The sequence below is a fragment of the Hypanus sabinus genome, chromosome 2 (assembly GCF_030144855.1).
Source record: "Hypanus sabinus isolate sHypSab1 chromosome 2, sHypSab1.hap1, whole genome shotgun sequence".
In the NCBI taxonomy this organism is placed as follows: domain Eukaryota; kingdom Metazoa; phylum Chordata; class Chondrichthyes; order Myliobatiformes; family Dasyatidae; genus Hypanus; species Hypanus sabinus.
Genome location: NC_082707.1, coordinates 41,731,219 through 41,748,206, shown reverse-complemented (window position 1 = coordinate 41,748,206; position 16,988 = coordinate 41,731,219).

The window sequence follows — 16,988 nt, the reverse complement described above, 5'->3', positions numbered from 1 at the left end:
TGGGGCTCCATGCGCAACATCTCCGCAGGGGGGCTGGTGGAAGTGGGTGGGTGGAGGGGAGAGGTCACATGGGCTTCCCATGCAGTGCTTTGTCAAAATGCCATAATAATTTAAATCAATGGGTGGGAAACTTTGAGGGTCCAATTCTTTACACAATGGATTCTTTAACAGGTGTCCCTATTTCCTGCCTTATTGCAGATAAGTCATTTCAAGTCTGTAGAATGTCAGAACAAATCATGACTAATTTCATTTTGAAATATTGTGAATTAAAGAATGTTCTGCACATAAAACAAGCAAACCAGCTTTTGGAGTTTTAAGGGTTAAGTTTCTATCCAAGATACATGTTGAAGTTCACCCAGTGGTCCAGATATTATGGTCAGGTGGGCTTATTAGTAAGTTTGCAGACTGCACAAAAATCACATAATGAGGAAGGTGGTCAAATGAAACAGCTGTATATTGGGGGAGGGGGGAGAGAAAGACATGACAGAGTTTAATCCGAATAGGGCGAGGTATTGCTCCTTGGGAGGTCAAATGTAAGTGTAAATGGGAGGACCTCTAGGAGCATTGATGCACAGAGGGTGCGTCCATAACTATCTGAAAGAGAGAAATCCAGTAGGTAGGGTGAGTAAGAAGGTGCAGACCACACTTTCCTTCATCAGTGGTGCTACTGAGCACAGAAGTCTGGAAATCATGTTGCTCCAGTATAAAACTCTGGTTAGTCCGCATTTAGAGCATTGTGTGCAGTTCTGGTTGCTGCATTATGGGAAGGATGTGACGGCTTGAGAGAGGGCGCAGAAGTTGTTCCCCAGGGTGGCAGCGAGACCACAACAGGGTCACTGTGTGCCTGAACTTGTCACCTAAGGTGGCAGAAGAAAACTGATGGCCACCGGTTCAGTCAGCATTCACATCTGCCAGACTGAGACATTCAGGAACACTTACAATTTAAACACCATAAAAGCTCAAAGTAAATTTATTATCAAAGTACATATATATCACCATATACTAACTAACTTGAGATTTATTTTCTTGCAGGCATTCACAGTAAAACAAAGAAATACAATAGAATCAATAAAATCTACACACACAGACTGACAACCAATGTGCAAAAGAGGACAAACCATACAAAGTCCAAATAGCAAGTAATAATAAACAAATAAATAATCAAACAATACTGAGAACATAGTAGAGTCCTTGAAAGTGAGTTCATAAGCTGTGGAAAGTATGAGAAATTATCGATAGAAAATTTATTAAAGGCTAAATGAACTAACATTTAAATAAATGTGCAATAAATTAAAATCTGAACATATGGAGACATGAATTGTTGCACCAGAGTTTTCAACACAGATGCTGGTAACATCGCCACAGCCATGTTGCGCACTGGTGGGACCATGGAGTGGGCAATATCACTGCACCATTGATGAAAATCCCACTGACCAGCCATCAGGAAGTTGAGAACTTCCACCTTGTATCACTGGTTTGTATTGAAATCCCGAACGTCCAGCAACTTTCTCTGCATGCTGTAAAACAATGGAAGAGAAACACAGCTGGTTACACACAGAAATGCAAACACTTTCCCACAAAATCAGCCCATGATCTTGTACATCACCACTTTACATATCACCGGAGTGAAAGAGTTAAACTGGAAGTCGATAATATTTCCTGCTGAGCTTGGGAACCTTGCCTGCGTGTTTCTCATGAAGTTCTATTTACCACAGAGAATGGATTTTATTCAGAAGGTGGCTCATCTGTTTGTTTCCCAGGAGTGTCCTCCTCAACAGGTACAAATGACTTGTTGTTCCCTTGCCCTGTCTGCCTCCTTAGCGACTGATAGACGAGAACTGCTCCCCACGCCATCAGACTCTAAGTGATCTGGATCGAGTTCGCAGTAGGTTTGCGGTGGGTAGTTTTGGGGTGGGTGGGGTGGGGGAGAGCAGGGGGAAAGAAGATAGTGTACACTACAATATAAAATTACCCTCCTCAGAGATCTTGTAGGCTTTTAAAACAGCAAGGATAACTTTTCTCAAAGAAATGTGCTTGTCAAGAGATTCAAGCTCCGAGTTTTGTTTCTCGGCTCTCTGCATGTAAATATTCTGTTTACAAATGCCACCTCTTTGCCTAGGGTTATCCGTTTCACTACCTCGCAGAAAGGGAATAAAACTGAGCCCCTGTTCCTAGCTAAGTTGAAAATCTAGCTTGGTGCTGACAGATAAATGTGCTAATTTTCTTGCTGAGCTGCCCCTGCCCTGTACAGTGAAACTGCTTCCAATGAGCTCATGTAGACGACCCTATAATCTGCCCAAGGATGATGTCAAGTACTACAAGGGCCTCTGCTAGTAACATTTGGCCGATTGAGTTACAAAGCAGCTTTTGAATTAGGTTACTCTGGCCTACCTGGGAAACTAACTTCATGATCTCTTCACCAAGCCAAGCTGTGCTCACTTGCCAGAGCCTCCAGCTTCTCACCTTCAGCACAATAGACATCTGCCCAGCAGAGAAATCCTTTCACAAATTTATTCAAATCCAAAATAAAGTCTTCAATAATACTACCAAGGACTGAAAATTCTTCCAGTTGGAGGTGATGTACATCACTTGAGAAGAATATTGTAGAATTTGCTTCTTGCATTTATTATTGGGAACTGTCAATTTAATCATCTACCGGGAGGAAGAAGAATTTTTACATAAAAGTGTTTTAGAAAGTGGAGTGATTACACAGAGAAGTGAAGTAGAAGTTGAATTTTAATCTTGTGGCCTGGGTTTTATTTCGTATCAGGCAAGTTGCATGAAAGCCTTCTCTTTATGTTTATTGCTGAGTTTCATGAAATAAACTATGCTGGGTATTTTCAGCTTGTTGCAATCAGTTCTGTGAGACAAACTGACATCATTAGGACCAGTCAAAAGAAAGTCTGCTCCCAGAAGTTAAACTGAGCAGTAAGCAGAGTTCTTCTGAAGTTTGGAGGCTAGAATCCAAATTTAATTTGATGAAAAGTAAAACTGCAGTTTGCAGTGAGTGGGATGGGGAGAATTGGGAAAAAGCAGACGGTGTATATAGTACTGCAATATAAGATTACTCTCTTCAGAGATACGCTGGTGACAGAAGTAAGCAAACATGCTCTCAGGAACAAAGTTTCCTGAAAATTGCTCTACTTCAATAGTGCAAAAATGTTATAAGAAGGCTTAAAGGGAATCAAGGAAGCCACAGAATAGGTACATTAAATCATTACAAACCCCACAGATGTATGTTCTGGAAATGTTGTGCCACTGGGCTACCACAGTTGGAAATAGTGTAAGAGAATTTTCATGGCTCTATTCCCAGATTGAAACAAAGGTGCGTCAGAGTTTGCTGCGTTAGTGAGCTTGTCTCACAGCTACCACTTAGATGCAGGTTACGTCTTCACAAACTGGAATTAGTACCGTTTTTTGGGGCTTGTTTTGATTTCTTTAAAGATACCTTCAAAACATGTGTGACTGCCTTTCTCCAGCTAGTCACTGGTCCAGAAGGATAGCATCTATGGCTTGCTCAGCTGCAAGTGTAATGTTCCCACAGAATCTTCACCGAGTGGTTTAACCACACGTAGAACAAAGATCCCGCATAGAAACAGGCTGACTTGTGGATCCATGACTTCCCCAGCAAGAGGGAATCAGTCAGGTGGGAATAAGCCTTCCGGTGTGTGCCACAGTTCAGCTTCATGTAAAAACTGAGTTTAATGCCTTTGCATTAGCACCTTGTATCAAACCAATTCATTCGAAAAAAAAATGACTCTGCACTTTCAATTCACTATCCTGATATAGATGATGAAATAGGAATGTGGGAGATTGGCAAGCAGATTACTGACAATGAAGTCATTGAGCTAGATAGTAAAATTAAATGTCAGTGATTTTGCCTGTGGAAGATTCTTTTGTATTCATTTTTGGGGATTATTGGCAAGACGAACAATTACTGTCCATCCCTACTTATCCTTCAGCTGTGGTAATGAGAGATTTCTGAACTACCAATGGTGTGCTGATAACATAAACAGCTATGCTATTGTTAGGTATTTATTGGGGAATTCCAAAAAGCTGTTGAGAATCAGCCCCATAGAGCTGGGCAAGATAATGCAAACAGATCTGGCTTCTCTGAAGGACATTAGTGAACCAAATCAAATTTTGTAATAAATTTGCTAGTTACAAGGAGACTGCTGGGGAAGTCGAAGGCCTAATCTCTGAAAATTCACCAGATGTTTGCTGGATGGCGGAGGTCAAAGAAGATGGCCTATTCTGAGGTTAGAGGACTGAGTACGGGCGGAGCGGTAGGTGGTTGGCAGGGAGGAACGAAGCTTGTTTTGCTGGTGTTTCTTGTTGCTTGGTATGTTCTGTTTTGTTATTTTCGACTAATCATAGTGGGTATGCTACGTTGACACCGGAATGTGTGACAACACTTGAGGGAAGTCCACAGCTCATCCTTGGGTGTGTTGGTTGTTAACACAAGTGACACATCTCACTGTATTTTCGCTGTCCATGTGATAAATAAATCTGAGTCTGATCATGTTCGGACGATTACTGGGATTAGCTTTTAAATAGATCCATGTTATTTACTAAAATTAAATTTAATTTGATCTCATGCCTCTCAATTGTTAGTCTCTGGATTAATATTTCAGTAATTTAACCACTGCAGCCTGCGACCTCTACACACATTCACACCCTTTACTCACGCAGGATGGATTCTGGCGAGGCGTGCAAGATAAATAAATCACACCGCACAAGGATAACTAGTAATACTGGTCTCATCTATCTACACATTTCCATCTAAAGGCCTCTTCAGTAGCAGATTGCAGAAAATGATTGAGTTGTGCAATACAAAATGATTGTGAAAACATTATGCTAGGCCCACATTTCAACTCGGCCGAGGATAATACTATGCTCTTGTTACATTGCCACCTAACACCCATTGTTACATCTGGTCTTGAGCAGCATGAGAAGGAATTATGTGGGCCTGCAAGCATTTTGAAAATAGAATATCAGGTTGCATTTTCTTTTCCAAGGACAGAAATAAAAATCACATTAGGGAAGAATCAAAGCTGTACTCCATCAGTTCAGTTGTTTTGAAATGCAAACTTTGCTGATCAGATTCTGATTCCGATCTAGTTATCACATGTACATCAAAACATGCAGGGAAATTTTAGTTTGCATTAACAACCAACGCACCCAAGCATATGTTGGTTGCAGCCTGCAAGTGTTGCCACACATTCCGCAACCAAAATAACATGTCAATGATTCTCAAAGCAACAGCGCAACACACAACACAAGCAGGAGCAACGGCGACAGAACCAAACAAAACAGCAACAGCAAATCAAGTCTCTTCTCCCTCCTACCCCTCCATCCCACATACTCACAGACAGGCCTCCAGCTCCAGGAAAGGCCACCTCTGAGCCTCCAGACCTTGGCCCTGGATTCTCAGCCATTCACAGACATTGAGCCTCCAATGACTAGTCTCTGGCCCGTGTTTTTGACATCTGACTTTCAGGCCTTGACCCAAGAACATACCAATCATGGCCTTGATGTCTGGACCTCAACCCTAGGATTCACCAGTTCTGGGTTTGAAATTGAGATCCTGACCCCAAGACTTGACAGTCATGATTGTGCCCTTTGGGCTTCGACCAACGACAAGTAGTCACAATACCAATAACGTGACTGTATATTGGTCCGGTACAGTATATCCTGGGGTATACAGGATTGTCTTTTAAACTTTTACTGCACTGGACTTTTATTGCTTGAACACAATATGAAAAAACACACATTCTATTAACATATAGTTCCATCTTGTGCACCATATTACCATTTGGTTCATTTATGAATGCCACCGTTCTCAAAAGAATTAGACACTTCCCCATCAAGCCAAAATGCACATGGTTTCCTCAGAAATACCTGAAAGAAATCAAACCATTTTATAAAATATCCCAACCAAGGTTATCCTTCAGACTAAATAGAGACAATTATCCAGATTGGTCAGCATTCAATGTGCTGCACTTTCCGAGGCAGGTTTTCTTCTTACACACAGAGTGGGGGGGGGGGGGGGGGGTGTATGGAATGCACTGCCAGGGATGGTAGTGGGGCCAGATACATTAGGGGCATTTAAGAAACTCTTAGATAGGCAAATAGATGAAAGAATAAATGGAAGGCAATGCAGGAGAGAGGCATTAGATTGATCTTAGGGTAGGTTAAAAGATTAGCACAACCCGAAGAATACTGTGCTATATTCTCCCCCGTTCTGTGTTCTAGGTTATATGAAAAAGTAATTTAGTAGTTTAACAAAATATGTAGGTTTCACCTCCAGATATTAATTACCAGAAAATCATTAATGCCAACCTTTTTCCTACTTTGTGCAGGATGTCATAACTGGGATAATCCCGGCCAGTTTGAACCAGAGACTGACACAGCACACAGTACATAGAGAGACAGTTGTTGGCAGAGGGCGTCTTGGTGATGTAAGTCCTAATCCTGGAGAAAATGTGGGGACTGCTGTCAATTATTACCTGAAATAAATAAATTACAATTTGCAATAGCTGCTTCATAACCATTTGGACAAACAACTGAAGCTGGTGACATTGATTTTGATTTTTGCTCTGGTGTTTATTTTTCCCAACTCTTTCCAGACCACCGTGGTGCTCTGTGCCATTCCTGACAGAGAAAACTGGCAGCTGACCTACTGCTGGATTCTGCCAGTAGAGTCCTTGTGCCAGCCTCCAGGGAAGTGCTTGACAACAGTCGGAGCAACTCACTCACTGAATCTCTCTGCATACCTTCTACCTACTGGCACTCCTGATAGCACACAAATAGCAGAGGCCGACTGTGCAGGAGAATCGCAGTGGGAAGAAAACCTCTGCCCATCATTTTGTGTCACAGCTCAGTGAAGCGCCAACACATTACAACAGTGCGCTGTGAAGCACACCCAGCATTTTAGAAAAAAAACCTACCGCCATCCTTGGACAAAACAGCATGGGAAAATCGTAAGTTCATTGTGGCTTCAGGATTCTGACCAGCCTTACTGGAACCTTTTTTCACTGTACTTTTTTTGACAAGCACGATAAGGCTACAGATCCGCACATTTTAGAACCGAATGTAGGAAAACGTAGGAACAGGAGTAGGCCACCTGGCCCATTGAGCCTGTTCTACCGTTCATAAAATCATAGCTGATCTGGCCATAGACTCTACACTATCTACCTGCCTTTTCCAACCCAAAGTATTCAGCTTAATAGAAAGTGCAGAATTTGGGCTTGAACGTGGTTGGAATTCTAGTCAGACAGGGAAAATACTCTTGTCAACTGTTCCTGGCCTGTTAGTGTTCTTGCTGTGCCAACAAAGTCAACCCCATGTGAGATGAATGTAGGCCAGGACATCGGGACAACCCCCCCCCCCCCCCCCGCCTTACACTCAATGCTGTTATGCGAATTTTTTAAAAAAATCAACCTGAGGAAGAAAGCAAATGAGACATCAAACACTAAAATTAACTCTCTTAATCTTGCAAACACAAGAAAATCTGCAGATGCTGGAAATCCAAAGCAACACCCACAAGATGCTGGAGGAACTCAGCATGTTAAGCAGCGTTATTGGAAAGAGTTAAAAGTCGATGTTTGGGGCCCATCAGGACTGGAAAGGAAGGGGTGAAGTCAGGGTAAGAAGGTGGAGGAGGGGAGGAAGAAGTACATGGTGGCAGGTGATGGGTTAAACTGGGGAGATGGGAGGAGATTGAAGTATAGAGCTGGGAAGTTGATTGGTGAAAGAGATAAAGGTCTGGAGAAGAGGAAATCTGATAGGAGAGGGCAGAAGACCATGGAAGAAAGGGAGGAGGAGGAGGACCATCAGAGGGAAGTAATGGGCAGGTAAAGAAGTGAGGTGAGAGAGAGAAACTGGAATGGGGAGTGGTGAAGGGGGAGCGATTACCAGAAGTCCGAGAAATCGATGTTCACTCCATCAGGATGGAGGCTACCCAGACGGAATATAAGGTGTTGTTCTCCCAACCTGGGTGTGGCCTCATCTTGACAGCAGAGTAGGCCATGAACTGACATGTCAGAATGGGAATGGGAAGTAGAATTGAAATGGATGGCTACCAGGAGATCCTATTTTTTATGTTGGATGGAGCTTAGGTGCTCAGCTACGTTGGGTCTCACTGCTATACAGGAGGTCATACTGGAAACACCGGATACAATAGGTGACCCCAACAAACTCTCAGGTGAGGTGCACCTGCCACACCTGGCTGTACACCTCCTCCCTCACAACCATTCAGGGCCTCAAACAGTCCTTCTGGGTAAGCATCACCCTCTATGTGACTCCCTTGTCCACTCATCCCTCCCTGCTGATACCCCTCCTGATACTTATCCTTGCAAACAGAACAGTCCTTCCAGGTGAGGCGACACTTCAACCATGAGTCTGTTGGGGTCATCTACTGTATCCAGTGGCCTCCTGTGTTTCAGTGAGAGCCGACGTCGATTGGGAAACCACTTCGCCGAGAACTTCCGCACTGTCCACGACGAAAAGCGGGATTTCCTAGTAGCCTCCCATTTCAATCCTACTTCCCGTTCCCAATCCGACAAGCCAGTCCATGGCCTCCTCTGCTGCCAGGATGAGGCCACACGCAGGTTGGGGAGCACATGTTACATTCCATCTGCGTGTTAGCCTCCAACCTGATGGCATGAACATCAATTTCTTTAACTTCCGGTTATTGCCCCCCACCCCTTCACCATTCCCCATTCCTGTTTGCCTCTCCCATCTTATAGAAACATAGAAACATAGAAAATAGGTGCAGGAGTAGGCCATTCGGCCCTTCAAGCCTGCACCGCCATTCAGTATGATCATGGCTGATCATCCAACTCAGAACCCTGTACCTGCTTTCTCTCCATACCCCCGATCCCTTTAGCCACAAGGGCCATATCTAACTTCCTCTTAAATATAGCCAATGAACCAGCCTCAACTGTTTCCTGTGGCAGAGAATTCCACAGATTCACCACTCTCTGTGTGAAGTTTTCCTCATCTCGGTCCTAAAAGGCTTCCCCTTTATCCTTAAACTGTGACCCCTCGTTCTGGACTTCCCCAACATCGGAAACAATCTTCCTGCATCTAGCCTGTCCAATCCCTTTAGAATTTTATACATTTCAATAAGATCCCCCCTCAGTCTTCTAAATTCCAGTGAGTATAAGCCTAGTCGATCCAGTCTTTCTTCATATGAAAGTCTCGTTACCTAACCATCTCCTCCCACTGGTGCTCCTCCACTTCTCTTCCTTCCATGATCTTCTGTCTTCTTCTATCAGATTCCCCCTTCTCCAGCCCTTCACCTCTTTCACCTCGACTTTCCAGCTCTTTACCTCAACCCCTCCCCCTTCTGCTTTCACCTGTCACCTGCCTCCCCTTCCTTTCCAGTCCTGAGGAAGGGTCTCAACCTGAAACGCCGAATGTTTACTTTTTTCCATAGATGCTGTCTGGCCTGCTGAGTTCCTCCAGCATTTTGTGCCTGTCTCTTAATATTGCCTGAATTTGTGCCTGAAGACAGGGCTTTCTGGAACTGGGGAGACTAGTAAACCAAAATCACCATAGGTCCATCACAGAAAATGTCTGTATTGAAAAAATAAATGGTACAACTGGTAAAGTAATAATAAAGGACAACTCTAGAGATTGGTGAAGATAACAAGGGAATATTATAATTTAAATGTGAAATCTCTGCCATGACATATCAATGAAAGGGCATGAGTATATTATTTTAGAAAGAGAAAATAGCTTGGTAAAGAGTAATTTTAAAGGGAAGAGATTGACTTAAAATAAATGTCTCTAAATACTTGGGGTTAGTTTCCCCAAGCAGTAAGGCTGTTCATTATCTCCATCGACTAGCCACCCCTCTGCACCCCCCCTCACTACCACCACCGTCAGTCACCTTATGTATAGACACTCCTGTGCCTCATTTCTCTTTATGGACATATATTCAATCTCTGTTTATAAACTATCTCATGCATTTATATTTATTGCACTCTTTATCTTATTGTGTTGTTTCATGCTGCATCGGATCTGGAATAGCAATGATTTCATTCTCCTTTACACTCTTATGCTGGAAATCACATTAAATAATCTTGAACCTTGTATTTGCTAGTATGCACTTGAAGGAGTAAATGGCCTTCTTCAGCACTGCAGTGTTCTACTATACTTAATACAATAATTTACCCCCTACTGATTTCACCATTAGTTTTAGAAATATGACTTCCAGTTTGTTTAAAGAGTAATTGAGTGCTACTCTGGATCTGACGAATATCAAGCGGCTCTTCATCCACTAAATACTTAGCATGATTAAAAGAGGGTGAAAACAATTAATTAAAATGCCTAAAACCTGTTTCTTCTCTTCACCTCTCATTGATCTTTGAAATAGTATAGAAAATGTGGTGTTTCATTGCAGTGGTGTTCATTTGACAGTGGAATTCAATTAGGATCATAAACAGTTTTTTGTACAACCGACAGAGACAAAATATTATATATTTAAAGAATTTTTAGCAGATTCTCCTGTTGCTTCAAGCCCAACATTTTTGTTGAAATTGTTTCCCAGTGAAGGTCGGGTTTTGCTCTTTATATTAAAAAGCTGTTATGATGATACACCTTGAAGTGTAAACATCAGTTGAATTACTGCTGTTCTTGGTACAAATTTTATAAATTTGCGCATCTGGAGCCAAGTTAGCAGATGGACCTCCGCGGATCTAAAGTTCTATCAGCTACCACACAGGGAAGAATGACAAGGAACTCTTTATTGTATCTTTCACTAGAGGGCACTGCCACTGCACAGGCAGAAGTTTTGTCTCTGACTAAAAAGTTCTGTGTGTTTATTAAAAACTTATTCTGCCCCTCTTTCTCTTAAACTATGTATTACTTGAAAAGTTTTTTTAACTTCGTGGTGATTGTTTTTCTCTTAATTTTAAGTACCTGATTAAGGTAAATAGGACATGACACTTGTGCTCACAGATAACTTTTTTTCCAGCCACAGATGTTTCTTACATATTATGAGCTAGGGACAAAACATTGCAGTAAACCAGACCAGCCTGCAGTGAGGCTTCTACCCAGAATTCAAGTAGTGCTGGATAGTTCCCACTAGGTTGTGGTCGACTTGGAAACAGCGACTTATTAATCTTCTGTTGGAGGGCCAGCTGCAGCCCTGGCAGATACCATATTTTACCACCAACCTGGGTCTGGACAGTCATTGTCCATTTAAGAAGGAGGGAATATCCTACAAATCAGCTGCTTTCTACATGCAGAAATTGAGCTTTGCTGTGATAATTCTGGAGCGTCATCTTGTTGCGTTTAAAATTTAGTAGCACAGAGAGGCTGCCTTGTTCGCAGCATTAATCATATTCCCCCAGCATATTGCCATGGTTGCCTGGACACAGGATTTGAGCAAGGCTCCTCATTTGATTCCCACACATCAGACCCTGAAAAGCACTTTTTTTTCTTCGTCTTTTGATTGTCCCTCCTTTCCCTGCTGTGTCAGTATGGGTGGGCAGAACACTGGCAGAATAGGGCAGGGGTGAGGGGCAGCTTAGGCTGCTGGTCACACATCAAGGCCTGAAAACAAAGCCCCCAGGAATCATCCTTACAAACACAAATTCCCTTCAGAGAAAACAAATTTGGTTTTCCCTCAAAGTGTGGGTGTTACTTAAGTATTTTCTGAAACTTTATTAAACTTGTTGGTCTGCATTCATGCAAAATCCCAGAAAGAAATCTTTTCTTGGATATAGCAGGTAGTTTTATCAGTGTTGTAATATCTTTAATAGTTAAAAGAATGTGGTAAACCAGGCTTAAACTAATATAAATATCTGCTATATTTGGTAGATGTTTCTTCCGTAAAATATTAACATAAAACAAAGTGTTTGTGCGAACTCCAAATTAAACTTTGAATAAGTTTTGATGTCATGCCTTCTTTGTAACTTGGTGATTCTACAACCAAGGAATAAGCATAATCGTTACAGATTCAGCAATGCCTAGTAGTTAAAAGCAGTAATGTTGGAGGGACATTGGCAAGCAGCAGTGCAGGGCAATGTGGTGCAAACATCTTGCAGCTTAATCCAGTTTTAGCACCAAATAGCTGCATAGATGATGCCCACATTGAGAAAAAGAGAAAGAATAAAAAAGTGCAAATCTTTCACAAGTTTTCTTTAGTTGTTATCTGTGTGCTGTGTTTGTCCTTATGTAGCTCCACCTCGAGATGCCTGAGCGTTGATGTAAGACTTTGAAATAAGTTTGCACAGGAGTGCCCAGATTAGAAGCTTTGCCAGGCTTTAGCCACTGTGACCCTTTACACTTCAGCAGTCTGAGCCAGACATGTTGAAAAGCACCATTTTCAGCAAGAATTCCACAGTTTTACTTTTATCAGCAGAATTTATTTTTCTCACAAAACGAAAAGACATTCTTCTTGCTATTCGGCACAGTGGATTCTTGTAGGTGCTATAAAGCAGGGAAGGGAATGAAGAATGACCAATTTTTGAAAACTGAGCTGAGTGACCCAATATTCAGCTTCTTTCACATAGGCACTGAAAACAGCTAGCAATATACTGTCTCTTCAGGCAGAAGAACCCCTTTGAAAATGCCCAACAGCAGTGACTTGCAAGAAAATTACGGATAAAAGGAAAAACTTTTAAACTCTTTTTTGGCTGTATATCATCCCTACCTAAACCATTTCAAAAAAATATATCCAGCACAAGTGTGTCCAAGTATGATGGTTTGCAAGTAACATCTGACTAGATTACAGATTAACATCTGCACGAGAAAAAACAAGATTGAGAGCATAATGAAATCTACTGTGTATATTAGATAGTAAATGGACACAGAACTAAGTTTTAATATTAATGTCCAAATATTTTAATACTTCCAAATTTGTTTTTACCATTAGGGAGACTACCTTGACATCATTTACTGTGGATACTGATATAAAGCTGCAGTCTTCAGAGTTGTACTGTGTCTGCCTTGTGTGATCCATAGAAACCCTTGTACAAGATGCACATAACAACGTACACCGTAGGACATCCCAAACCTGACATTCCAGGTCTAGATGAGCACTTGGGTTGACTGCTATGTCTTGTGTTTGCACCCAGCAGACATCTAGACCATGCCAGGATGAATTGCACTCTGATGTGAGGTTAGGGTAGGACTGCTGTTAGCTTTTGTACAGAAACAACTTTACTCACAGATTCTCCTCTCCAGTCCCTTTTCCTTCCTCAATTTGTTCAGGAGGAAAACTTGCAGAGAGGGCATGCCTGCTGTCATGTTCCAAAATGCATGAAAGGGAAGGGTAAAATTTCAACCTCTGGACACAGGAGGGAAAATATTGAAAACCTTTCCAAAAGGATGAGCATATTGTAGATTGTAAACAAATGTTTCATGAAAACTTAATTGTAAGTACTCCTATTGTCAAAATGAAATAAACAACAGAATAAAGCCTTGTTGAAAGCTTGCCGAACAGCAGCTGAACATTTGCTCTCCTGTTTTCCTAAACAAGTCGTTGAAAAACATCATTCATCCTGCTGGGTTAAGGAAGTTTACTGATCCTATCGACTCAATCGTATACAGCCACATTCAAAGCAATGTAGGAGGCTGTTTGCTATTGTTTCCACTTCTCAAGCATGCTCAATATCAGTGAGTCCAATTGTGTTCTTTATCTTCATGGCACAGATGAAAAGGAGTTAGATATCTACACTTCACCATTTATTGCTTCTCTAGTTCTTCGGAGGAAGAAGATTAAAATGTTTTATGTTAACTATATATGTGCTGCCTGGCACATTTGTAAGGAGTGAGTCTTATAGAAAAAGGTGTAGACTGAAAAGTGAGATCCAAAAATTGGAAGACATTCAAAGAAGAGCAGATAGTAGCTAAGTTTCCAATTTTTTCTTAATATTTTGGAAGCTTTCTACCTGCAATTTCCTGTATACAGAAAATGCAATGAAAATTTTATGTACTATTGATTCTCTCTGTCTCTCAGTCTCTCTCTCTCTCCCTCTCTCCGACTGTCTCTCTCTGTCTCTTCAGCTCCCCCACCCCCTCAAGCGATAATGTACCAATATCTGATTTCCAGTCTCAAAACAATAAAGTTACCTGGTATAATAGTATAGATATAGATAGAATATTATAATATAGATAGAATATATGAAAGATCTAAAGCTCTTCATGGTGCATGTAGTGGTATTTTCTCTACATGTTTTCAATATGTATAGGATATTTGGATAAGTTTGTGATGTTTTAAGTGCACATGCTCCAGAGCTATGAAGTAATACATGCTTGCAGTACCTCAAGGAATTGGTTTAACGGTCAACGAATCTATGAAATGGACAAAATGCCACTATTTTTGTGTTGGAACCTAACACAGCCCTGCCTATCTTCATAGGCTATTCCCATGCTCATATACTTAGCAAATGCAGCTTTGTGTACGTTTCACAGAATTCTGGCACCATTACTGACTTTTACAGAGAACTGAGCCCTTTGGTAGACACAAGCCACAAAGAAGAGGATTATAAGGGTTACTCTATGGCTGTCTGTCACACAAATAGCTAATTAACTGCCGATTGTATCCTCTTAAATCTCCCCTTGTATTCAGAATATTGGCCAAACCTACAAAACTAATTACAACTCATCTGAAAGCCTAGTTAAATACATGCAGAAAATCTATGGAGTACATCTACACAGGAAAGGTAGTTAATTTCCACTGTAATCAGTAAAACACACAGAAATACAAAGCATTGGTATCCATTTTCCAACAACCTTCCTGTTGAATGTAACCCAGTTTCATAAATTGTAAATGAGAAAATTATTTGTTTGAATAAAAGCAAAAAAATCTCAAAACAAAATTGTTATTAATTAGTTGGAAGAGAAATCCAACTTAAGGATTTCAAATATAAGACAAATATAAACTCAATGAAGAACTTCTTAAGAAGCATTTTTACTCGGAGATTGGTCGGATTTGGGGCTGCATGGAGTGGATGAGTACAGGGGAATAAAAAGGAGGGGAAGTCAAATGACTACACGAAGGAGAGAAGAATGAAAGGAACTCTCTCACCTAGAAACTTAAGGGTAGCAGGCAGAACAAATCATCAACCACCTACGTCACATCTCATACAGGCGTGAAAGTACTTTGTGATTTTCTTTTATTTTCAATATCCTTAAGTCTACAGAGTGAACATTCACACCCACCAGCCCTGTGGGAGAAACCTCACCAGATGGACAGCATTTAAGGATGGGCATAAAATGCTGGCCTCATCCCCATCGCCCACATTCCAAGAATGAACAAAAGAATGAAGCATTGGAGGAGGTTCACTCAAAGCATGAACAACAGCATTGAACAGTTGGGCTGAATAAGCTTTCCCAGTGCTGTAAATTCCACGTGAATTGTTACAAGCAGAACGATCACGGTAAGAATGGAATCAGTGATCCTGGTGGGAACAATGCAGTTGCCTGCTGCTTTCTCATCCAGCCTTACACATCCATGCTCTCCTCTGCAAGTGAAAGAGCCAGCAAAAGTAATTTGTGAAACCAGTTCTAAAATATCAAATGATATATGAATGTACAAAACAGAACTGAAAAGTTGAGTGCATTAATACTGTGCGCGGTTAGAATCTATGAATTATAAAAGAGGCACAGTTTAGGTTTGAGCAGGACTCTGAATATTCCTGATTATAACAGTCTGAGGTAGGATAAGAAGCAGAGGGAAATGGGCTTTGATTAAAGATTTAATTACAGTGTTAGAAAGTAGGCATATCCTAAGCTGTTCCTGACCCTTACCAAGTTTTGTTGACACCATAGAAAGCACCCTATCTGGATGCATCACGGCTTGGACTGGCAACTGCTCTACCCTCGAGCACAAGAAATTGCAGTGTGTTGTCAACATATCATGGAAACCAGCTTCCCCTCCATGGACTCTGTCTACACTTCTTGCTGCCTGAGTAAAGTAGTCAGCATAATCAACGATCCTACCGACCCTCTTCTCCCTTCTTCCATTGGGCAGAAGATATAAGGGTATGAAAACACCCAGCACCAGCTTCTACCCTCTGTTATAAACGCATTGAATATTTCCCGAGTACAATAAGATGGCTTGTTATAAACTTATTGTTTAACTGCACTGTACTTTATAGCTGTTATACTCTATTCTGCATCCCGCCTTTATTTTATCTTGTATTCTCTCAATGCACTGTATAATGTTTAGATCTGTAAAGGTGATATACAAGACAAGCTTTTCAATGTTGTTTTGAGTTGAGTCTGTTTCAGCATTCTGGTATTGGGCATACAACAAGTATGGCCTGTCCATCAGAACAGGCTTGAAGTAATTTGAGTAAAATAGAATAGAACTTTATTGTCATTGCTCAAAACAAAGAGAACGTGGTGTTACTCCAGTCCATGCAAAACACATATTTTATTGCATGTGGTGCGGCTTAATTAAAAGAAATAAATAAAAGTCCCCATATTTACATGCAACAAGTGACTTAGATAGTCCATAACACTCAAAGGCCTCTGACAAGCCAGGGTGCAACACTACTCAGCTGCACAACAGCCCTTGGGAAGAAATTGTTTTTCAGTCTTACTACCTTGGCTAAGAAGTTTTTTCAATCTCCTACCAGATGGCAGGAAATTGAACAGACAGTGTCTGGGATGCGATGGGTCTGTAATGATGTTACAAGCGTGCCATAGGCATCGAGAGTTGTAGATTGTCTCTGGGTCTGGTAGCTGAGTCCCAATGATGTGCCGAGCCATCCTAATCATATTTTGGAGTGCTTTGTGATCTGTCTTGTTGCAGCTAGAGGACTAAATAGTCATTCTGTATGTCAGTTGATAGAAGCTCGCCAGCAATTTTTAAGGCAGATTAGCTCTCCTTAAGTACCGCAGGTAGTTCAAAGGTTCATTTATTATCAAAGTATATAACTTGAAATTCTTCTGTGGGTAGCCATAGAAGCCAAGAGAGAAAAAAAAGCAACTCGATTATCAACACCCCCATAAAATATGATATA